The sequence below is a fragment of the Panthera uncia genome (genome assembly GCF_023721935.1).
Source record: "Panthera uncia isolate 11264 chromosome A1 unlocalized genomic scaffold, Puncia_PCG_1.0 HiC_scaffold_16, whole genome shotgun sequence".
In the NCBI taxonomy this organism is placed as follows: domain Eukaryota; kingdom Metazoa; phylum Chordata; class Mammalia; order Carnivora; family Felidae; genus Panthera; species Panthera uncia.
In genome coordinates, this window is record NW_026057576.1 from 6,113,346 (window position 1) to 6,137,172 (window position 23,827).

At 40.5% G+C, this 23,827-nt stretch overlaps 1 protein-coding gene and 1 non-coding gene across 3 annotated transcripts in view; one reads left to right on the top strand and one right to left on the bottom strand.

Annotated features, from left to right (window-relative positions):
• WASF3 (WASP family member 3) overlaps positions 1-23,827 on the top strand; it is a 132,661-nt gene that overhangs the window by 18,475 nt on the left and 90,359 nt on the right. The window lies entirely within an intron of this gene.
• On the bottom strand, positions 13,644-13,747 carry LOC125934244 (U6 spliceosomal RNA). Its single transcript, XR_007461281.1, has one exon. It is a non-coding gene; the product is annotated as a U6 spliceosomal RNA (small nuclear RNA).

Here is a 23,827-nt window from a genome sequence, read left to right on the forward strand (position 1 = left end):
ATCTCTCCAGCCTTGTTCTCTCCAGCCATAGGCTTTCAGTGGTGTAGGATGGAAACTCTGTTGGAATGCAGTTTATTTATTTACAGGTTATTTGAAGGCTGTTGTATTCTGCTTCCTATTCAGGCACGAAGGCATGGGTCATATGTGGATATTTTTGCTCTTCTTATAGATGTTTCGGAAAGAGGATGTATGGGGAGATTTGGAATCAGGGTGGCCAAACCCTTGCAAGCCTGGAAGTCCTGCCAGACAAGCATAATCTTAACATCAAATATTGTCAAGGAATAAATTATAGGACAGTCTCATTCATGAACATACTTGCAAAAATCCTTAAGCATAACAATGAGATCTACCAGTGTAAAAGGGTAATATGAGCGTTTTGTATTTATTCTAGAACTCAAGGTTGGCTTAATACTCAAAATCAAATGTATCTCATCATATTAATGAAGGAGAAAAACTAGTATAATCATTATGAGATGCAGAAAGCACTCAAATTTAATATTTGTTCATGTTGAAAAACTCTTAAGCAAACTAGGAAAGAATGATCTCAGGAAGAGTATCTACAAGGAAACTTACAGCAAATGTCATATTAATGGTGTTCAGTGATGGAATGCTTATCTTCTGAAATTGGGAATGAAATAAGAATGCTTGTCCCTACCACATTTATTCACCATTATGCTGTAGGTTATGGCCAATGCAGTAAGAAAAGAAAAGTAAAAGGATAAGAATTAGAACAAAAAGAACAATTGAATATATGTAGGTAGTACAGTTGGTCTGTGTAGTATTGTATATAGAAACATCCAAGAGAATCTACACATAAGTTACTAGACTTTAGAAGTGTATTTAGCATGGTTGTTGAATTCTCTATAGCAATTGGAAAATGAAATTAACAAAGACGTTGTTCTGGCATTAAAGGTCCCAATATATAGGAGTAGAAGTAGCAAGAAATTTATAATACCATTGTGCAGGAAACTATAAAATATTTAGAGAATTTAAGGGAAAGGTAAGGAAAGGGGGACTATATCATGTTCATGAAATGAAAGCCTTAATATTATGGAGATGTCAGTCCTCTCTAAATCAATACATGGATTCTGTTCAACCTTAGACCATAGCCTGAAAAATTTGGGGAGGAATGGAAATTGACTATTTGTGTCTAAAATTTATGTGGAAAAATAGAGGGCCACGAGTTTCAAGACATTCTTGAAGAACAACAAATCCCTGGGCTTATCAGATACATAGAGTTATTATAAAGCTATAGGATTCAAGCAGCGTGGTATTAATGCGTGTAAGCGTAGGCAAACACGATTAATGAAGTGGAGTAGAAAGCCCTAAAGCAGGCCCAGGCATTTATAGATGTCTGATTATGTTAAGTGCAAAACAGTCTGGAAAGAATGTTTTTTTTTTTTTGATAAAAATTGTTGTGTGATTGTTAAGATGGCTGTCCCTAATTGACATTTGACCCCTATCCTGTATCATACTCAGAGATCAATTCCACACAGACTACAGGTCTACAGGTAAAAAATAATATAGAAAATCCTCATGGCCTGTGAGCAGGAGAACCTTTCTTAAACAGGACACAGAAGGCCCTGACTATAAATAAACAGATGCTAAGTTGAACTGAGTATTAAGAACTTCTGTTTATTAAAGTGTACCATTGAGATTCAAAAAGTAGTCCATAGGCTGAAAAAGAATGTTTGAATCACATGTAAACTGACATGTCTCCTACCTCGAAAATTTGAAGAGCTGGCAGAGATCAGAAAGAGAGCCAGATAACCTAACAGATCAATGGGCAAGAGACTTGAACTTGCACTTTTCCAGAAGATGTACAAATAGCCAATGAAGATACGAAAAGAAGTTTAAACTCAGTAGTCGGGAAGTGCAGAGTAAATAATACTGAGATATCGCCACAGTCTTCAGATGGGCTAACGTTGAAAAGACCGGCAGTCTGTAGCGTGGAGCCACCGGAATGCATATCCCAGCTGATGGGAGTGGAAATTGGTACATACGCGTCGAAGAGCTGTTGGGGGTTGTACCGAAGTTGGAGGTCCACATTCCTCGTGAACCAGTATCTGTCTTCTACATATCCGCTCCATAGCTATGCGTGCACGATTGCACCAAGATACGTCTACGGTGGTGTGCATAGAAGCATTATTTGTAATACCCCATTTGGATACATCCCACGTGTTCGTCAGTAGCACAACGATTATGTAAAGTGTGGTGGATTCATCCACCACCCAGTGATAGAAGTGAAAAAGTTGAAGCCGTGTGCGACAGCAGTAATAATCTCATAAATTTGACATTGAGTGAAAAGATGCTAGACAGCAGAATCCAAACTGCATGCTTTTGCTAAATACGGTTTTAAAGGGGTGTCAGGAACAGGGGAGGTGATTATCTTTGGGGAAGAAGAAGGGATTCTAAGTGAGAGAGGCACGATGGGTACTTCTGAGGGTGCTGGCATGGTCTTATTTCATGATCTTGATGGTGGTTCCCTGGATTTGTCCACTTTGCGTTAATCCTTCAAGCTGCAATTTCTTTAATAGCTAGATTTATTCTATATACGTCACGTTTACACTGGTGTTGGGATATAGATTTCCTTCACAGCTCGTGTTCGGTTTTGATTCAGTTCACTTATAAGTGTTAATCTTTTCATCGAAAACCAATGTGGGTTTTGAGCCAGCTCTCTCCCCCTCCCCCTGTCTATTTTTTTCTAGCGGAAGTCCTGCCTCTCTGACAGCTGCAGACCTCATTAGTCCTCCTTGCTTCTATACTCTCGACCAGCAGTTTTCTCAGTGTAGAATGCGACCTCGGGGAGTCTCCAGCACCTTTTTAGGGGTCATTGAGGTCGCACTTACTTTCAAAATTAGGCTAAAATATAATTTGCCCTTTTTACTCTCATTATTTCAGAGCATATAATAGGGTTTTTCAGAGGCTGCATGACAGAGCTAACAGTTACTTGAAAAGACTATTAAAAACTCCTCTTTCCAACTAGATATCTGTGTAAGACTGAATTGTCTCCACACACTGCAGCCAAAACAACGTGTTACAGTGGAATGAATTCAGAAAGCAGATACGAAAATCCAGCTGCCTTCTTTTAAGCCAGATGTTAAAGAAACTCGTAAAAATACAATGGTGCCAATGGTTTTTTGTTTTGAGAAATACAGTTATTTTTTAAGATACGTTTGTTCACACATAATGAATTTATTTTGTCCTTTTCAGTGCTTTTTTTTTTTTTTTTTTTTGAGAGAGAGAGAGAGAGAGAGAGGGAGAGTGAGCGCATGTGTGTGAGCCAGGGAGGGGCAGAGAGAGAGAAAGAGAGAGAGAGAGAGAGAGAGAAAATCTTAAGCAGGCTTCATGCCCAGCATGGAGCCCAGTGTGAGGTTCTGTTTCATGACTGTGAGATCTTGCTTGACTTGAGCCGAAATCAAGAGTTGGGTGCTTAACTGACTGAGCCACCCAGGCACCCCAGCGTTTTATTTAAAACATTTTTCTCATAATTTCTAATATGGTAAATATTGATACATACAACTCATGAACAATTACAGTTTGGGGTTTCAGATGGTAAGAGGTCCTGAACAAAAATTTTAGAGGATTATTGCTTCATACAGCAGTGGTTCACCCAGGGAGTTTTAAAGATACTCATGCCTGTGTCCTGGTCCCATAAATTGTGATTTAATTGGGCCTGGGGTGTTGCATAGGTTTGAAATTTCTAAATGACCTCTAGAGGATTCTGCCGTGTACACAAGCTTGGGAATTCTATTGATTTATAGTTTGGGATGGTGGTATATTGTATACTTAAGTGACTTCTGCTCTTGAGGTCTTGAAAAACAGATAAGGTGCTGGACCCCAGATTTGTACAAACACCTTACCTTGGGGGTCTTAATTTCATTTCTGGTTGTTGCTGTTATGTAGAAAAACAACCGATTTTTCAGAAAATAATTTTTAAAAAGTTTTTTTTTTTTTAACATTTATTTATTTTTGAGACAGAGACAGAGCTTGAGCGGGGGAGGGGCAGAGAGAGAGAGGGAGACACAGAATCTGAAACAGGCTCCGGGCTCCGAGCTGTCAGCACAGAGCCCGACATGGGGCTCTAACTCACGGACCGTGAGATCATGACCTGAGCTGAAGTCGGACACTTAACCGACTGAGCCACCCAGGCGCCATTTGACCCTGAGCTTTTCTTTGTGGGAAGAGTTTTAATTATTAATCCAGTCTGTTAACTTGCTACGACCTAATTCAGCTTTTCTCTTTCTTTTTTAGTTACTTTTGTTAACTTATATGTTTCCAGCAACTTTCCTTTTCATCTGAGTTGTCCAGTTTGGTGGCGTACATTTGTTGGTTATTCCTTTATAATTGGTTGGTGGTAATTGATGTTTTCTTATTTCATAACTGATTTTGTGCTCTACTCTCTTTTTATCTTGGTCAGTTTCAGGGTTTGTCAGTTTTGTTGATCTGCTTCCATCTAGGTAGGATTTAACCTCAAAATCGTTTAAAAAATGATAATTATCTGATGTCTGTGATTGGACTATGGAATTTTAGGATGATGATTGTCTGGGATTGTTTTTTTGAACATGAAATGGATACTTAGTCTCTGTAAAAACAACAAGAGAGAAACTAGATTGAAATACATAAGTAGAGGTGCCTGGGTGGCTCAGCTGGTTGAGCATCTGACCCTTGATTTTGGCTCAAGTCATGATCCCTGGGTCTTTGGATCTGTCTCTGTGTGGGGCTCTTTGACTCTGTCCCTCTGCCCTTCTCCCCTGCTCTCTCTTAAAAAAAAAAAAAAAAAAAAAAAAAAAAGTAGTAGTAAGGTGTCTAAGCTAGAGAAAGGGGAAGGATACTGATGATTGATTATAAGTAAGTTATTTAATTATAATCCTTATTTTTTTTTGCTTACCTTTTATTGGGTCATTTCGGGTGGTAGACAAATGAAATTCAAATATTTCAGTGTTCCATGGATTAAATAAGTGAGTAATCTGGGTCCGGACAAGTGTCGAATTGAAGTGCCAATGACAGAAAATAAGGTTGAAAATAATATTTCTCCTCTTCTGAGGAGACATTTCTGTTTGGGTTATTTTGCACATATAACATAATCTCACATATATTGTCTCCTTGCCTGTTTTACCATTATTTATTTATGTATTTTTGGTCTCTGTGAATTTCTGATAAAAACAAAGGAAAAAAAGAAAAACGTAGACCATCTTGCAGTCCCCCCTCCGACCTCCCGTGCAGTGATGTATAGACATGATATGTACCCTTGCAGTGACCCTTTTCTACCAGGGGGTGACATTCCTCATGGTTAGTGTGAACCCTGATTATGCATGGTCATCAGAAATGAATGAACTGGTAACGCAAAGGAATGGATGAATCCAGAAAAAATGAACCACATCATGCTGAAAAACAGACCATTTCCAGACTGACTGCGTTTCTGAAACCTCAGATGTCGAACATTGGAGATGCCTGCATTTCCAGGAATTTCTTACTGTGTATTTTTGGCTTTCTAGTATATAAGATTTCATTAAAAAATAGCCTCTTAAACTTTTCCTTTTAGAAGAGTATTGGGGCAGATCCATTAATATGAATGTGTCTAGAAGTGGGCTTTTTCAGAGGTTCTGTAGCATGACATGGGTTAAAAGTATGTGCACTTTCCATTTCTGTCAGGAACATTGGAAAGAATCTCCGTGAATGGAGTTACTCTCTCAATGGGCTTTGTATAAAACTGGCCAAGCATTAGATTCATATTCTTTCATAGGTCCAATTAGCATTCAAATATTATTTCTGAAGTGTTGGATTTAATATATTTTAGAGCTTCTTGACCCTCGCCCCCCAACTTTCTCCCTCCCCCCCCCAATTTTCTAATTACAGCCTCAAATTATTTCTAGTAATTTTAGAATTTCTTTTCTTGAAGATGGCATTTGTTTTTACAGGCAGTGATGGTTAATGAAACCCTTCCTTCTCTGGAGGAATGGAATATGATTTCCTAAATTGAGTAGAATTTGATTTATCCTAGTCTTCTGATTGAAGTGCTAAAATAAATCAGAAGATTCAGCAAATTTAATTTGAAGCTCCCTGAATTTTTGAAGTGGTAGGCATACGAATGATTAACTAGAAAAAGCAAATTTTTGGAAAGTTGAATGAATAGAAGCCCAGAGTGCTTTGAGTTGACCAGAGCATTTTGATCGGTTTCCCTTCCCTTTCCCCCAGATGCAGAAATGATAAATGCTACATCTTAAGGTTATATTTTACTGCTTTCTTTCTGGTTCTAGAGTACCGAAGTTAATCTAGCATAGTTTTGTAACTTTTTTTAGGCACTGTTATTTTCTTGTTGTTGTATGTAAGTTTCTTCGGTTAGCTTCAGTTTTCTTAATTTGCTGTTTTTCCTTCCCAGTGAGGTTTCCTACATGTATGTATATATTTAATAGCTTTATCACCCAGAGTTTCACTTTGGCTGGTAATTGTTCCTTTGGGAAGGAAAGTAAGGGGGAAACTTCATAAATTCATATTGTGATAGAAGGAAGCAGTAGGACACGAGTTAGCTGTAAATGTCAGAGAAGGACGGGGAGTAGTCACGAGTGACAAGTTAGCGTGGAGAAATCAGTCGGCACCCTTCCGCTCTCGTTCCAAACAGACTCATTCCCTTTGCAGCTGCTTGGTGTTCTAATGAGAAGTTACTGTTAACCTAAAAGAATTAAAACAGCCAATTATTTTACCAGCAAAATGGGTTTATCCGGGGATAGTGGAGAACTGCAGTCTGAGACATGCAATCTGTGGAAGGCCAGTCCCCCAGACGAAGGAGAGGAATGTTAATTTATTGAGAAGGAGGAGGAAGTTGGGAGGGGTTGTTGGGAACAGAAAGCCCCTCGGAGAGAAGCAAGAGTTCAGGGTGACAACGGTTTCTCTTTGGCTGACTTGAAGGGGTAGCACATTCCTTGTAGGAGATGCGGTGTCCCATCTTTTCCCGTTGGGACCTGTAATTGACACTGCTTCCTGTAATTGATGTTGAGTGGGCCAGGCTCCCCTTTCTGGCCTCCCTGGTCCTTTTTAGTGAGGTTTTCCTTTGCTCATTTTCACATTACAGAACCACTGCTTTTGTGGGTAAGGGGTCCCAAGTTGTCATGTTTTCAGTGGAAGATAATCAGAATTCCTTGGCTTTTTGTTTTTAATTATCTTGTACTAGAGATTCTTTGACAATCGTTTGCTACAAACTGGGCTTTGGTTCGGAAGAACACAGGGGGGCTGTTTGGGATATTGAGGAGGAAGGGATATGTACTGGTACTTTGGGATAGGATGTTAGCAGGTGTGGATTGAAATATGTTTGCTTTCGGGACTTCGAATGGGGAGTAAAGGCAGTTTCCGTGAGCGTTTGGCAGGTTTGTGGCTGTAGACACTGAGTTCTTTAGTATCTCAGATTTCCCTTTGCAAGTCCTTCGACCAAACTTGTTTCACCTGTAGCGGATGTACAGGGTTTAGGGGCTGCCTTCCGCACTTGTTTCATTTCTAGCTCACATGATGCTTCTAGTCTTTTTTTTTTTTTTTTTTTTTTTTTTTTTAACTGACTTCCATAATCTGTTGTCTTTTTGAACAGGGGGATGTACATAAACGCAATCATGTAGAGATGGTTCCTGACTAGACCTACCCCTTTGTAGGTTTCAGGCTCGGGACTGATGACTGATGGCCTCTGAGACCGGCTGAGACAGAATTGCAAGCCAGTGGAGCAGGGGCTCTGGGGGCAGACTCATTGGGTTCAAATCTTGGCTTTGCCATTTCCTAGCAGCGTGGTTTCTGGGGCACTTGCCAACTTCGGGGAGCCTTGCTCTTCTCATCTATAAAACAGTAACTACCCCATAGAGTTGTAAGGAGTAAAGGAGAGCATGTAAATAATAAATAAAGGGTTGAGAGTGATGTACCAAGAATAGAAACCTGCCCGGCAGCCGGCAGAATAGAGGACGACAGAAAGAGTAAGAACATTCTTGAGAAAGTTTCAGACCTGCGTGTGCAGCATTGACCACACTTTTGAAGAGAGGGACACAACCACCTAGGTGTCCTTTTTAGCTGTTAGAAGTAATAGGGGAGAATTATGAGGGGATAATTTGTCAACCAGAAAGGTGATGACAGGCCTCTTTGTGGATGTTTAGAACAGGGCAGGAGGAAATTAACGCCGAGTTAGTGATTTGGGGTCTTGGTGCGAAGAGAGTGACAACTGCGGTGTTGTGGTTTGGGCGGAGTTAGTGTGGATAACTTGTCACCAGTTCTCGAAAGACTGCATGCTTGTCTAGTGATTTATGGTGTTAAGGGTCTTTACGATCCGGTGGAATTTGATGAGTACGCTCAGAAGGTAGCTTATTGTTCAGATGATTCTCGTTTGCACGGGGGCAAGTTCCAGAGGCACTGGGGAGCAAGCAAGGATGAGAAAAAGTCCAGCAATTTTCCTTCAATGGGTGAGAAAGATTCACGCGGTCAGTGAGTGAATGCACCAGGCCTGTAGAGAATTCCTGATATGAGCGTGGGGCTCTTTCTCCTAGAGGTCGGGGTGGTGGCTGTCTGTGCCCAAAATGGGAGCGCTGAAAGATACAGAATAGTTCACAGGGGAGGTGAGGTGGAAGCTGGACCCCAGGGGTCCTTCAACCCGAGCGGGAACTGTTTTCTGCTGGATGGTATCTTCGTAGAAAATTCCTTACCCTATTAAAAAAAAATGTTTACTTTTTAAATTACTAATTTGATTATAGTCTTTGTTTTTGTTGTTTCTTTAGACAGTTTCTCAGAAGAGTGTCCCCCTGAACACATGGTACCCTGGGGTTGAGACTATGTTTTTTTCATTTGTTAATTCATTAAAAAAAATTTTTTTTTTTAAATGTTTGTTTATTTCTGACAGAGAGAGCGACAGAGCATGAGTGCGGGAGGGGCAGAGAGAGAGGGAGACACAGAATCCGAAGCTCCAGGCTCCGAGCTGTGAGCACAGAGCCCCACGCGGGGCTCGAACTCATGGACCGTGAGATCATGACCTGAGCCGAAGTCGGACGCTCAACCGACTGAGCCACCCGGGCGCCCCTAATTAATTCATTTAAAAAAAAAAATTTCTTAATAATTTTTGAATGAGCCCGATGTTTTTATTTTTCTTTATTTTGCTTGCTTTACTTCAGGTTTTTTAATTCCACATATGAATGAGAACATACCGTATTTGTCTTTCTCTGACTTATTTTGCTTCTGCTCTCTAGCTCCATCCATGTTGTTGCCCATGGCAAAATTTCCTCCTTTTCGCGGTTGAGTAATTCCATCGCGCGTGCGTGCGCGCACCCCCCCCCCCCCCCACTTCGTCTTTATCCATTCAGCTATCGATGGACACTTGGGATGCTTCCATAATTCGGCTACTACAAATAATGCTGCAATAAACATAGGGGTGCATGTATCTCTTTGAATTAGTGTTTTTGTATTTTTTTGGTAAATACCCAGTAGTGCAATTGCTGGGTCCTAGGGTAGTTCTATTTTTATTTTTTTGAGGAACCTCCATAGTGTTTTCCACAATGGCTGTTTGTATTCCTACCAACAGGGCCCTAGGTTTCCTTTTTTTCTACATCCTCACCAACACCTTTTGTTTCTTGTGTTGTTGGATTTTAGGCAGTCTGGCAGGTGTGAGGTGATACCTCTTTGTAGTTTTGATTTGCATTTCCTTGAAGATGAGTGATGCTGAGCATCTTTTCGTGTGTCTGTTGGCCATCTGGATATCTTCTTTGCAGAAGTGTCCGTACCTTCTGCCCATTTTTTTTTTTAATTTTTTTTTTAACGTTTATTTATTTTTGAGACAGAGAGAGACAGAGCATGAACGGGGGAGGGGCAGAGAGAGGGAGACACAGAATCTGAAACAGGCTCCAGGCTCTGAGCTGTCAGCACAGAGCCCGACACGGGGCTCGAACTCACGGACCGCGAGATCATGACCTGAGCCCAAGTTGCCCGCTTAACCAACTGAGCCACCCAGGCGCCCCCTCTTCTGCCCATTTTTTAATTGCATTATTTGGGCATTTTTGGGTGTTGAGTTGTATCAGTTCTTTATGTATTTTGTATGTTAACTCTTTGTTGGATATGTCATTGCAAATATCTTTCCCATTCTGTAGGTTGCCTTTTTGTTGGTTGATTGCTGTGCAGAATCTTTTTATTTTTTTGATGTACTCCCAATAGTTTATTTTTGCTTTTATTTTCCTTGCCTCAGGATACATATCTAGAAAAATGTTGCCATGGCTGATGTCAGAGAAATTATTGCCTGTGCTCTCTTCAAGGATTTTGATGGTTTCATGTCTCACATTTAGGTCTTTAATCCATTTTGAGTTTATTTTTGTATATGGTGAAAGAAAGTGGTCCAGTTTCATTCTGTTTCATTTGGCTGTCCGGTTTTCCCAGCACCATTTGTTGAGGAGACTTTTCCCATTTGATATTCATTCCTCTTTTGTAGAAGATTAATTGACCATATAATTGTGGTTTTATTTCTGGATTTTCTATTTTATTCCATTGATCTGGGTGTCTGTTTTTATGCCAGCACCATACTGTTTTAATTATTACCACTTTGTAATATAACTTGAAATCTGGAATTGTGATAGCGCCATATGTTTTTCAAGATTTCTTTGGCTATTTAAGGTCTTTTGTGATTCCGTACGAGTTTTAGGATTGTGTGTTCTTGTTCTGTGAAAAGTACTGTTGGTATTTTGATAGGGATCCCATTAAACGTGTAGATTGCTTTGGGTGGTATAGACATTTTAACAGCATTTGTTCCAATGGTTTGGATTAACTTTGCATTCCCCTTTTGTATTACATTTATACAGTATCCCCTTTGCTCTTTACAGCCTTGACAGCCTTTTGAAGCTACTGTAGCTTTGTTGTAGTTTGCTCTTGTCATTAGGAGGGTGCATAAAAACCAGGTCTGTCTCTCCAAAGAGCTAGATAGTAATAGGAGTCAGGGGTGTAGGTCGACACTTTCATACCCTGGAAAGGTTGGGAGTGCAGGAGGGAAAAGGCTCACCGGAAATTTGGTGTCCTGAAAACTCAATTTCAGTAAAGTACATTTTGGGCTCAGTGCATTGAATCTGTGACCTCCTGTAAGATCCTGCATTTTTGCCTAATGTTTACTTAAGCCTCTAACTTTTAAGAGGTACCCCTCCCGCTCTCCTACCAGGCTCAAGCTCTCCCCAGAAGATACTCACTTGGTTTTGCAGGATTATGGAGATCCAGCAAACGTAACAAAGGCACTTTCTCTTTTAGGTGCCTTTTTTTCTCTGGCCTCATAGCTTAGTTACTTATTTGCACGGGACCCCTAAGTTAGAATGCTGGTGTTTTTTTTCTGTTGCTTTCTCTTGAGGGCTAATGATTTCTGCTGGAATGCAAATGAAGCATCTCAAATTTTCCACATCTTTACTATGAAAAATCCCAGACTGTGGCAAATGAGAATATTTTATTAATTCCTGGAAATACTTGCTAAGAATACTTCTCTAGAGTGCTTATTTGTAGAGTAAAAATTGTGACTTCAATTTCCGTTACCATGCGGTGAACATAATTTTTGTGAAATAGTGGCTGTAAGGATGTAGAATTAACACTATATGGCTCGTGTTCACCAAATCTGTATTTGATACATTCAGTGCAGTATTGCGAGTTCTGGCTGTTTAACCAGCGGAATTATTCATTACAGAAGTTGATTTTTTTTTTAAATTTTTTTTTTTAACGTTTATTTATTTTTGAGACAGAGAGAGACAGAGCATGAATGGGGGAGGGTCAGAGAGAGGGAGACACAGAATCTGAAACAGGCTCCAGGCTCTGAGCGGTCAGCACAGAGCCCGACGCGGGGCTCGAACTCACGGACCGCGAGATCGTGACCTGAGCCGAAGTCGGACGCCCAACCGACTGAGCCACCCAGGCGCCCCTACAGAAGTTGATTACAGACAGCTTATCGGAGTTGACTTACAGTTTCATTCATTGTTTTTCATAATTAACCAGATAAAAGGATGACAAGTCAGTCATTTTCTTTTTAATTAAAATAAGGAACTTACAAACGATTCTTCGGTTTTATGTTGTTATGTAGAGGAGTTCACAGGCAACCAGGACATGGGGTAATTATTCAGGAATTTCATTTGCTAGTATTTGTGTGTTGAAGGTACAGAGGGGAATGAGAGGTTTTACAATGTCTTTGCCAAGTCAGAATTGCCTTGTAAAGGACCTTACAGAAATTCCTAACTGTTTCTGAGCCTTTCAAGCGAAGAAACGGAAAGTTAGTACTCCTTCGATAGTTCTGGTAGGGTGGCTCATGCTAGCTGGCCGAAGGAGTGGAGGGATGCCACTATCCCCTACTCCGGGAGAAGAGAGGAGTGTTGGTGACAAAGCCCTTCCTCCCAATTGGAGCTTCCTTGTTAAAGTACATAATATAATTCTCCCAGGCAATAGTGCGGGAAGCAAAAAAGGGAAGAGGGGCTTAAAAAAAAAAGGACTGAAGTGAGTTAGCACATGATTTGTAGTAAGTAGTATCTCTAGGTCAGCAAGGCAGACTGAATGAATGGGTAAGAAACTGGGAGATCCGGATAAAGGGGAGAAAGTGCATGGAAATAAACACAACATGGTTTTGGGATCAAGGTGATACCGGACTAATGATCTGAATTTGCATAGCAGCTGTTCTGCTACCCTGCAGGAAGATACCTCACCCAGCTGACAGGCTCTGACTGTAGTGCCTTCGGGTTTTGAGCCGAGTCACTTGGGTATACCCATAAACTAGTTTAAAAAAAACAACATGGTTGATTACGATTTGCTTCTAGTAATAAGTTAGAGAGGGGTACTTTTGCTTCTTCGGGCAGCCACCCAGGGAGATTTGAGATGGAAACAATGTATGTTACTGCCCTTGGTGAGCAGATACCCTTTCTTCATGGTCTGACTAGTAAGCTGGTTCCTGGAAGGCAGGAGACTGGTTCTTTTTCATCTCAGAGTTTGACATACCACCTTACATACAGTAGGAGCTCAGTTAGTCTCTGTTGATGCTATACATTTGGTAAGCATTCAGTGTTGAACCTGCATGTTACCCATCTGGCCACATACCCCAGAGCAAGCTTATTCTGGGAAAACTGTTAACCTCGTATTGCTTTACTGTGTGTGCGTTTTGTTGAAATTAAGCTGTGACCCGAAGATGCCTTACGAAAGACATTGCCTTATTGTAGGTTGGATGGTTTCTAACACGAGTGGAGGATAGTAGCTGTGGGTGGTGCTGTAGAAATCTCAGGTCAGGGGCCTAGGCAAGTTTGAGATTCTCACCGTGCATTCTGTTGGATTTGATTTTTTTTTCTTTTTTGTATTGTTTTAAAACCCCTAGCAACTTGGGATCGTAGGAAAGACAGAAAGAGTGCTGTACTTGGCATGGCATAGAACCTGGGTTTTGTGCTGGTTGGACTTGTGCTTGGACTTCATGCCTAATCTTGACCTTGTCGATGAAGTTTTCTGTAAGGAAGCCATGTTTTATGTTTTTTTCTTTCTTTCTTTTTTTTTTTTTTAATATATGAAATTCATTGTCAGATTGGTTTCCATACAACACCCAGTGCTCATCCCAAAAGATGCCCTCTTCAATACCCATCACCCACCCTCCCCTGCCTCCCACCCCCCATCAACCCTCAGTTTGTTCTCAGTTTTTAAAAAATATGGAACGCTTCACGAATTTGTGTGTCATCCTTGCACAGGGGCCATGCTAATCTCTGTATCGTTCCAATTTTAGTATATGTGCTGCCGAAGTGAGCACCATGTTTTCTGTTTCAAGTAGTTTCATGGTTTGGCTTCTGTTGTTTTTCAACCATTCTTTGAAAGACCTTCTCCACTACCAGATTGTTAGAAAAAGATCCTTTCGTGTTTCTTCTAGTCCTTTAGTGGCTTCATGCTGTATATTTTTGCTGCATTTAGAGCTTTGCGTAGTATATGGGCAAGGTAAGGACTCAGTTTGGGATCTCCACCCCCCCCCTCACTGTGTACTCATTTAATTAATAGTCTTTACCCCAGTGATTTGAAACGCCACCTCCATTTTATACTGAGTTCCTTGGTATATTCATTAGTTCCTGCACTTTCTAATCTGTTCAGTTATTAGGTTTATTTCCTCAGATGTCAGCACCACACTGTTTTAACTATTGTAGCTTTATAATGTTTCAGTATTCTATAGGGATGGCCCCTACTCTTTAGTCTTCTTTTTCAGAAGTGCCTTGTCTATCTTCGCTTGATTTTCTACAAGAACTTTAAAATCGCCTTGTCTAGCCCCTAAGGGAATCGTTGGGGGTGCTGGAAAGAAAACCTTCCTCTGTGATGAATGATCCTGGATTCTTAGAGCCCCATCTGCATTGTAAATCTGGAGACTTGGTTTCAGACTTCGTTCTGACGTTCACTGGTGCTGCAGTGAAAAATTAGATTTGTGTTTTACAGCTTTGCAGATGTGTACAGGTGCTTTTAAAGAATGACTGTGTACTTGCTGTTTTTGTCCCTTTACTTTTTCAATCAGTAGATATAACCATTAGAACACTCCTCAATTTTTTAGCGTTGCAGAAGGGCCCTCATACTTGCAAACGTTGGAGACAACTGGTTGAGAGTTCTCTAAGCTCTTCTCTGTTCTAAAATTCAGTTCTAAATAATAAAAGGTGGTATATCATCAATCCAATCAAGGATTGAATTTAAATCTTTGTAGCCACTGAAAGGGCTACTCTACCAAGAGAAGCTGCAGAAACGTTTCTTGGCAAGATCATTTGTCTGTGTCTTTCTTTTCCTCTGTAAGCAGTTGGTGTTTTGAAAGGAAGCATATTGTCTAGATTTTCAAAGTTCTCTAAAAACAGGATGGGGGAGTGCGTTATTTTCGAAGCTTGTAACACGATTGCATTTTAAGCGGAATTAAGTGCTTTGAAAGCTTGAATTTGTGTTGTCATAGTTGAGTATTTATGATTGAAATAACTACGCATATGTCTTCTTCCCTTTCTGTGTGATCATTGTTAGGTCTAGCGAGAGCCTCTGGACAGAATGGTTGGTTTATAGGAGAAGACAATCAAGGCTGTGGTAATTCTCAAAAGTAAAGCTTTACATTTTGAAGGGCAAGTCACATCTATAGTTTGTATGATTCTGTAACAGATGGGGAAATCATGGAACAAATGATGAGAGAAAATTGGCCTTTATCTGTTGGCAAATGGCAGTCAATGAAGAGATGACAATTTTTTTGGCTCCTTTTGGAAAATTACTTTCAGGATTCATTGATTTAAAATTGCTACAGGACTTGGGGCGCCTGTGTGGCTGAGTCGGTTCAGTGTCTGACTCTTGATTTCAGCTTAGGTCATGATCTTGCTGGTTCATGAGATCAAGCCCTGAGTCGGGTTCTGCACTGACAGTTTGGAACCTGCTTAGGAGTCTCTCCCTCTCTGTTTGCCCCTCCCCCACTTGCTCCCTCTCTCTGTCTCTGTCTCTCTCTCTCAAATAAGTAAACATTTAAAAATAATAATAAAATTGCTACAGGACTTAAAACTCTAAAAACATTTACCAGAAAGTCTAGAATTTTATACTGAATAATATTCTGAAGTTAAGGTTGAGGTTCGGGATATGTTGAGTCTAATTAAACCAGACTCAGTCTATTTAAGATAGGTAAATAATGTTCTTAAGGAGGAATAAACATAATTAGATAAGCTGATCTAAATTACCATTATTAAAATTAGAAAGGTTGAAGAGGGGAGTTTAAGAAAACAAAAATATAAGCAGAAAATAATCCTGAGAATGAAAGTCAGTTTATTGAATCTTCAGATGTTGTTTGTGTGCTGAAAAGGAATAGAATGTCCCAGGAATGTGAGACTTCTTCAGATAAAGCTCTTGAGTTTACATTTCCTTTTTTCAAGAGTACATGTGACTAGAATAAATCAGAATCCGAGCCCCAATTCCACATTCCTGGGAGGGAAACTGGCCCCTTTTGGGTAGCGCCTGTCTCCGTCTGTCCAGTCAGCCGGGGCCACAAGGTGGGGGTGGGGGTCACAAAGCCCAGAGTTTCAAAGGGTCATTAACCCCTCACGTTCCTACTAAAGTCAAACGGCACCTTAAAATGGATTTGTGTTTCAGTTGTCATCACAGATTATGTTTTGGGAAATAGGTATTTTTTTCCTTGGAGTTCAGTTCGATCTTGCGGACTCTTTGCAGTCTTAAAAAGCTTTAATTTACAGTCTATTAGAGTGCCCGTGTAGCCCCGTCCTGGCGAACACTGGGGTTTTTCATATGTTTTAATCTCCACTAATCTAGTAAGTGAAAATGGTGTAACACATCGTGGCTTCAGTTTGCATTTCTTCAGTATTATGGAAGGTTGGGCATTTTTGCGGATCTGCTTTTTCCACTAGCCATCAGGTGGATGGTAACTTAGTTCCTTTCTGTTCTTGTTCAACCAGATTGGTGGGCTATAGGGCGTCTTTTGTAGCGTGCTACTTGGGAGGAAGTTTCAGCTTGTTCTATCAGCCATCAAATTAGCACTAAAAATGGCTCATCTCAGGACTGGCTCAGGTGGAGTGAAGTGCCGGCAGAGCATTAAAGGGAAGTGGTCACAGGGCAGGTGTCATGGTGGGAACCGTCGTGATTGGTAGACAGCAAACCGTCACTGCAAATCGAGCTCAGCGTGGACGGAGGACTGTATGGTTTAGAAAGTTACTTTATGTAGGCAAGCGACAAAGTCCTCTGAAGGCTTAGAGATCTGGGTCTGGCGTGGCGTTGTCAGTAGGTGCGTTTGTATGAGGCGTCTTGCTGTTTAACATTAGGTGAATGTTCCGAATGAAATCGTACCACGACGCAGCCTTTGGAAAGATTTTTGCACGTATCTCGCGTTTAAACCTTTCCTTTTGTTATTTCTTCAAAGCTCAACAGAGCTGGGCGGGCCGATAACGTGTAATTCTCTTGAAATTTAAAAACAATCACGTTACGGTAGGTTGGTTGGGGTGTAGGGCGTTTTCCACCTCTGAGAATGTTAGAGCTCGTGCTTTGGATTGTCTTGAACATATACTCCATTTGGCTGGATGTTTCTTTAGATTTTAATATTCATGAGCACTGTCATCATGCTTCTTAACATTGAATTAAAGCCAAGGTAGGGCTGTCGAAGGCATTTTCGCCTTTCTTTTGCGTTACTTCCTTGACTGGGCTCTCTCTGTTTCTGGGTTTCTGCCAGTGCAGATGAAGGTTGACTTCATTAGCTCTCATGTACAACAGTGAATGGAAAACATAAACATGCGTCTGTTCTCGCATGTCGAACTTTCCCCGTCCCCTTTGCAACCAACTCCTTTGGGGAAGCTGAAACTGAAGACCCGTGGCTGAATAGCATTTTAACAGTATTTCTCATTAATATGCTTTGTCAGTCCTCAATTTGCAAGAAAGGCGCTGTCAGGATGTTCTTGGTTTGAAGCCTGGATGCTTTGATTTCCGTCCTGTTAATTTCTTATCCGTGACCCTCTGCTGGGAAATGCCCTCCCCCCCCCTCCTTCCCGTTTGATCACATTCAGGAGAAAAAGTAAAACTTCTGATATCTTTTTAAAATTGTTCACGTATTAATAAGATTGCCACCTCTTCCTCTCTGTGTGAAGATGTAATATAGTATATACTTTTGCTTCAGTAGTTTTTCCGAATTTTGACCTTTTTTATTTGAGAAAAAAACCTAAAGGAAGGCATAAGGTGGAAAGTTGTTGATTATTCTCTTTAAATGTCTTTCCTCTTACAGATGTCATCTTTAAGTGTAGGTTTTAAACCAGAAATATCCCCTACAACTTGACTCACAGAAAGTAATTTGGAAGAGATTTAAGTGCACATCAGATCTACATGAGATCACTGGATGAGGTCACCAAGGGAAAGGTCCAAATAAACACATCTAAAATCTGGTAATCTCGTAATTCTCTGGCATTTTGGAAGATGATAGGTACTATAGAGAAAAAGAAACCATTAAAGATGTTGCAATTTTGTGTGGGGTGGGGTCAGAGAAGATAGTATTTGAATAGAGATTTGAAGGAGGCTTGAGGGGTGTGGGGTGGGTGGGGAGGGACATTCCAGGAGAGGTCATAGCAAATGCAAAGGTCTTCCTCTTTGGAATGGCTGCTCCCTGGTGTGTAGAGGGAATTGGCCTAGGAAGGCAGCCAGGCCTGAAGTAGACTGAGAGAAGGGGGTGGGGGTGTGAGAGAGAGGGGATGAGAGAGAGAGAGAGAGAGAGAGATGAGGACAGAGTGGTAAAGGGAGGGAAGGAGGCAGGTCAGGTAGCTATCTTCTAGGTCATTGTAAAGGTTTTGGCTTTGACCTGAATGAGGTGAACAATGATTAGAGGGTTTTGAATAGAGGAGAGACATGATCCAACTTCCCCTTTGATAGAATTGCTCTGGTTTCCATTCAGAAGAGAACAGGAGCAAAGGGTAGAGGCAGGAGACCAGGGGGAGTCCTCAGGTGGGAGCTGCCTGATGGTGGCCCTAGGTTGGGATGGAAGCAGTCGAGGTGGGAGGAGTGTTCTGATTTTGATATGTTTAATTTTTTTTAAATGTTTATTATTGAGAGACAGAGAGAGACAGAGCATGAGCATGGGAGGGGCAGAGGGAAGGGGAGACACAGAATCCAAAGCAGGCTCCAGGCTCTGAGCTGTCAGCACAGAGCCTGATGCGGGGCTCGAACTCACAAACCACGAGATCAAGACCTGAGCCAAAGTCGGACGCTTAACTGACTGAGCCACCCAGGCACCCCTGATTTTGATATATTTAAAAGGCAGAATCACCCGTGGTATTTGCTGATGGGTCCGATGTGAGCTATGTGAGGGAGAGGGGGGAGAGAAGTTAAGGATGCCTAGTGTTTTTTTGTTTTGTTTTTTAATATTTATTTTGAGAGAGAGAGAGAGAGAGAGAGAGAGAGAGAGTGTGTATGCGCGTAGGGGAAGGGCAGAGGGAGAGAAAGAGTCCCAAGCAGGCTCCGCATTGTCAGCTCAGAGCCTTCTTATTTTAGATACAGAGAAATTATTTTCCCAAGGTGTTTCTTAATAGGTTGCACAACTTGTGTCCGTATTTTCAGTGCTTCCCTTCAGTTTAGTCTTTTCACAAATTGAACAGTCTGATACTTGCATAATGGGGAGTGGTTTGTAAATTTCGATGGCATTTCGGGTCCTGTTTCTAGGGCCTGTGTGATTTTGCTGGAGTCCCTGCCATGCTGCTATGCGGTGTTGATTCAGTGAGTGAATGAACTTAGGTGAATGTGTGTGTGTGTCTGTGGGGGCGGAGGGTTGTACTATAATGAAGACAGGAAATGTGAAAAATACCATCTTAGCTGGTAGACGGGAAGGATCACTTGTCTTGTGAGATTTTCTGCCTTCAGCGTTGCAGACTTCATCTTGGCTCAAAGCAGCTTAGTAGAAGCACAGGCTTCCATAAGTATGTTGCTTTCCTGTCCTTCCTGAGTTTCCTGGTTCGGGAGGGGGAAGGTACCAGGTTTTGTAAAAGTTCTGCCTCCTGGTGATGCTAAAGGAGAAACCATGGAGGGCCCACGCACTTCCTGTTTATAATTACACTTTGATTTTCCTAGACCATTTACTAAGCTGCCTGAAGTTTGCTTTGTTTTAAACTTTTATTTTACATTATTTTTACTATTAATCTTGAGGCTTCTTTTAAAACGATTCCAGGTTTTTTTTTTACATAATTTTTTATACACACACACACACACACACACACACACACATTGTCTTATTATGTCACCTGTTAATGTTTGTCTTACTAGCATTTATTTCATTCCTGATTGTCTTGCACGTTGATTTATCTACCCTTCCTGGCTCACTTTCCAGTAGAAGCCGAGCTTCACAAAAACAAGAAATTGTCTTTCACTGCATTTTATCCCCAGTACCTAAGTGATAGTAGATAATAGGTATTCAGTAAATAGTCTTGCGTAAATAAATACTGCAGACCCTATTTTGTATGCTGTAAAATATTCAGTGTCATAAGAAGTTTATCCCATAATTAAAAAGTCTTCTGAAATACTACCTAGGCAGTTGCATAATTACTTATTTTATAGATCTAATTTAATTTGCTTTGAGTTAATTATTTTGTTTGGTTATTTAGTTTCTTCTGTTTTATTATTGGAAATAACATTGAAAGGAGGACATCTTTATATATAGATCCTTGACCACATTTGTATTTATTCCTTTCACGTATCGTAAAGAATTATTAGTTGAGATCATTTAGGTCTGAACATGTACTGACAACAGAAGTATAATAGTTTACACCTCCATTGACATTTTACAAGGGCCCCTTTCTTCTAGAATTTGTTCTCCAATACTGTTTTCTTCTCGTTTTATACTCCTTCCCTTTGGCAAGCCCATCTCTTGCTGCTTTGACAGCCAGTGCTGGTGATTTGTGGCCTCTTAACCTCAGGCTGTTACTCTGTATGTGCTAGATCCTGGAGATCCCTCTGTACCTCAAGTTCACATTCCCCAACGGCATAATGATTATCTTTCCATCAGAATCTGCTCCCTGCTGCTCTGTTCCCTTTTGAGGTAAATGAAAGTAACATCTTTTCAGGCGCCCAAGATAGAAATGTGGGCATGATTCTCAATTCTTCTCTTTCCTCTTTATCCTTAACTAGTTGGTACAAGCCCCTTTATTTCCATGCTTTTTCCTCCTCCTCTGGTTTAAACTTATTACCACCTCTTCCTTGGACTATTAGATTATTGCTCTGACTTCCTCTATCACTTTGCTCTAATGGATCATCCTTACTGCCAAAGCTGTCTTCCTAAAAGGCCCATCTTCTATTGCTGTCCTAATTAAATTCCTTCAAACTCTCCTAGTTCCTTACAGAGTGAAGTTTGAGCAGAGACTTCAGCAGAGACTGTGCTCCGCTTGCCCTCCGCACAATCTGCCCTTCATCATTTCTTGTAATGAGGGATTTTCCTCCCCCTTATTCTCCAGGTGCGTTGCACCCTTGGCGTTCCACATATGTGTCTTAACTCTTTTGTCCCTCAGTGGCTGGACTCTGTCTAGAATACTGTCCTTCACTTATTCACTTAACATTCATTTGTAAATTCAGCTCCAAGAAGACTTTCTTACTGACTCTTTTCTAGTGATAGCTTCCTTTTCTGTACAGCTGCGGGTGGTGTTTCAGCACTTCTGTGACTGAATATTCAATGTCATTTATAGGTTTGTATGCTAGGCTGTGTGATTGAGTCTTATTTGTCCTTGATTCCATGGCACTTACCGTAAGAGACTATTGTAGAAAAAATATTTAACAAGTATTAGTTGAATTAATGAATATGTCAATGGAAACATCCTTGAAATTGATATCTTTTTAGTGTTCTTCCTTTCTGCTTCTGTCTGGGAAGTATTTCCATTTAGTCTGAAGAACTTTAGCATCTTTTGTAGTATGGATCTGTTCAGCTTTGGTTTATTGGAAAATGTCTTTGTTTTGCTTTCTTTTTATTTTTAAATAATTATAGTCTCACAGGAGATTTCAAAAAATCACAGTCCCATGTGCCCTTTGCCCAGTTTTCCCAAATGGGGACATCTGGTATACCTGTTACTGTTTTAGCAAAACCAAAAAATTGATCTTAGTATCTTTCTATTAACTATTAAGATTAAGATCGATTAAGATTAAGATCTTAGTCACTGTTCAGTGTATTTTCAGTTACACTGTGTGCGTGTGTGTGTAGTTCTGTACAATTGTATTACGTGTAGATTTGTGTAAGCACTGCCACAGTCAAGATACGGTACTGTTTTCATCACCGTATAAGGTCTCCCTTGTGCTTTTTAAAAATAATCTCATCCACTCTACCCCCTACACCCTGTTCTCCATGTCTGTAGTTGTGTTATTTTGAGAATGTTACCTACATTGAATTGTACTGTACTTAGTAAAAAATGGGCAGAGGACCTGAGTAGACACTTTTCCAAAGAAGATAGGCAGATGGTCAGCAGACACATGAAAAAATGCTCAACATCAGTAATCATTAGGGAACTGCAAATCAGAACCACAGTGAGATATCACCTCATACCTGTCAGAATGCTGCTTTCAGAAAGACAAGACATAACTAGTGTTAGTGGGGATGTGGGGAAAAGGGAACCCTCATGCATTGTTGTTGGGAGTGCAAACTGGTGCAGCCACTGTGGAAAACCGTATGGAAGCTCCTCAAAGAATTTAAAAATGGAACTACCATATGATGCAGCAATTTCGGTTCTGGGTATTTATCCAAAGAAAAAGAAAACACTAATTCAAAAAGGTATATACACCCCTGGGTTCACTGCAGCATCATGCACGATGGGAACAGCCTCTGTGTGTGTGTGTGTGTGTGTGTGTGTGTGTGTGTGTGTGTGTGTAGGGATTATCACTCAGCCCTACAAAGAATGTGATCTTGCTGTTTGCAACAACATGGATGGACCTACAAGGTATTATGCTAAGTGAAATAAGACAGAGAAAGACCCAGGACCTTGTGATTTCACTTGAATATTAAATCTAAAAAACAAAACAGACAAAAGAAAACAAATAGACTCATAAATATAAAGAACAAACTGGTGGTTGCCAGAAGGGAAGGGTGGGGGGAATTAAGAGATACAGACTTCCAGTTATAAAATAAGTAAGGCACAGAGATGAAAAGTACAGCGAAAAGAATATAGCCAATGATACTGTAATAACTCTGTATGCGACAGGGGTAGCTAGACTTACCCTGGTGATAATTTCATAATGTATATAAATATCGGATCACTCTGGTGAACACCTAAAACTAATATAACGCTGTATGTCAGCTATACCTCGATAATAAGAAAGTTTCACCAAACCCAAGATAATAAACTAATTAAAACTATGTGGGTATGGCACTGTTTCTTTAGAAGAGCTGATAAATCTGTCTTCACCGGAAATCATGTTCCGCAGCTGTGATCAAAGAGTGGGAATAAGGTGAAGCAAATCATCATGTTCAGGGTGTCTGAGTAATATCGTTTTGCAAGATGAGCTCCATTTTAATTTACAGAAACACTCTTAGGTAAAGTCAAGTGAATTAAAAATATTTAAAAGCGAATTAAAAATAAACCGCATGAGTGAACGGATTCCCAGTTCAAGAAGTCCTCACAACTGAAAGCGAACTCATTTTTCTTCATTGACTATATAATCTGTAAGTATTTGGGGAAGTTAAAATAGTGTTAATATTTTTTGTTTTATTGCTAAATATCTGTAACAGTACTTAGGTCCACCTAATAAAAAGATGAGTCAGATATATAGAATGTGCTACTGCGAGCGTGTTTTTAAGGGATTCATTATACAGTGTATCTCGTGTCTTACATCCTAGTAAAATATTATAATGAAAACAATCCAGAATGCCCTTACAAATCATTCAGATCGTTGTCTGTATCAATATTTCTTCCTTTTTATTGCTGAGTAGTAAAGCATTGTATGGATTCACCAGAGTTTGTTCAACCATCCACCCGAATACCATTTGACTGGTTTCTAGTATTATGAATAAAGCTGCTGTGTTCACATACAGGTTTCTGTATGGAAATAGGTTTAAACTTCTGTGGAATAAATACCCAGGAGTGTTTGTTGGCCCAGGGTCCAATGGCAGGTGCGTATTTAGTTTGGTAAGAACTTGCCAAACTGTTTTCCAGAGTAGCTGTACTATTTTTATTTTACATCCCACCAGCGGTGTATGGGTGATCTAATTTCTCTGGCTCCTCATCAGAATTTGGTATTATTACTGTTTTTTTTTAAAGAGCTTTTTTTTTTTTTTTTTTTTTTTTTTTATTTTTTGGTGAGAGAGGAGGAAAAAAAGGAAAGGGGGGGGGGCAGGGGGGGGGGGGGGCACAGAAAGGGAAAAAGGCCCCCGGCCCCCGCCCCTGCG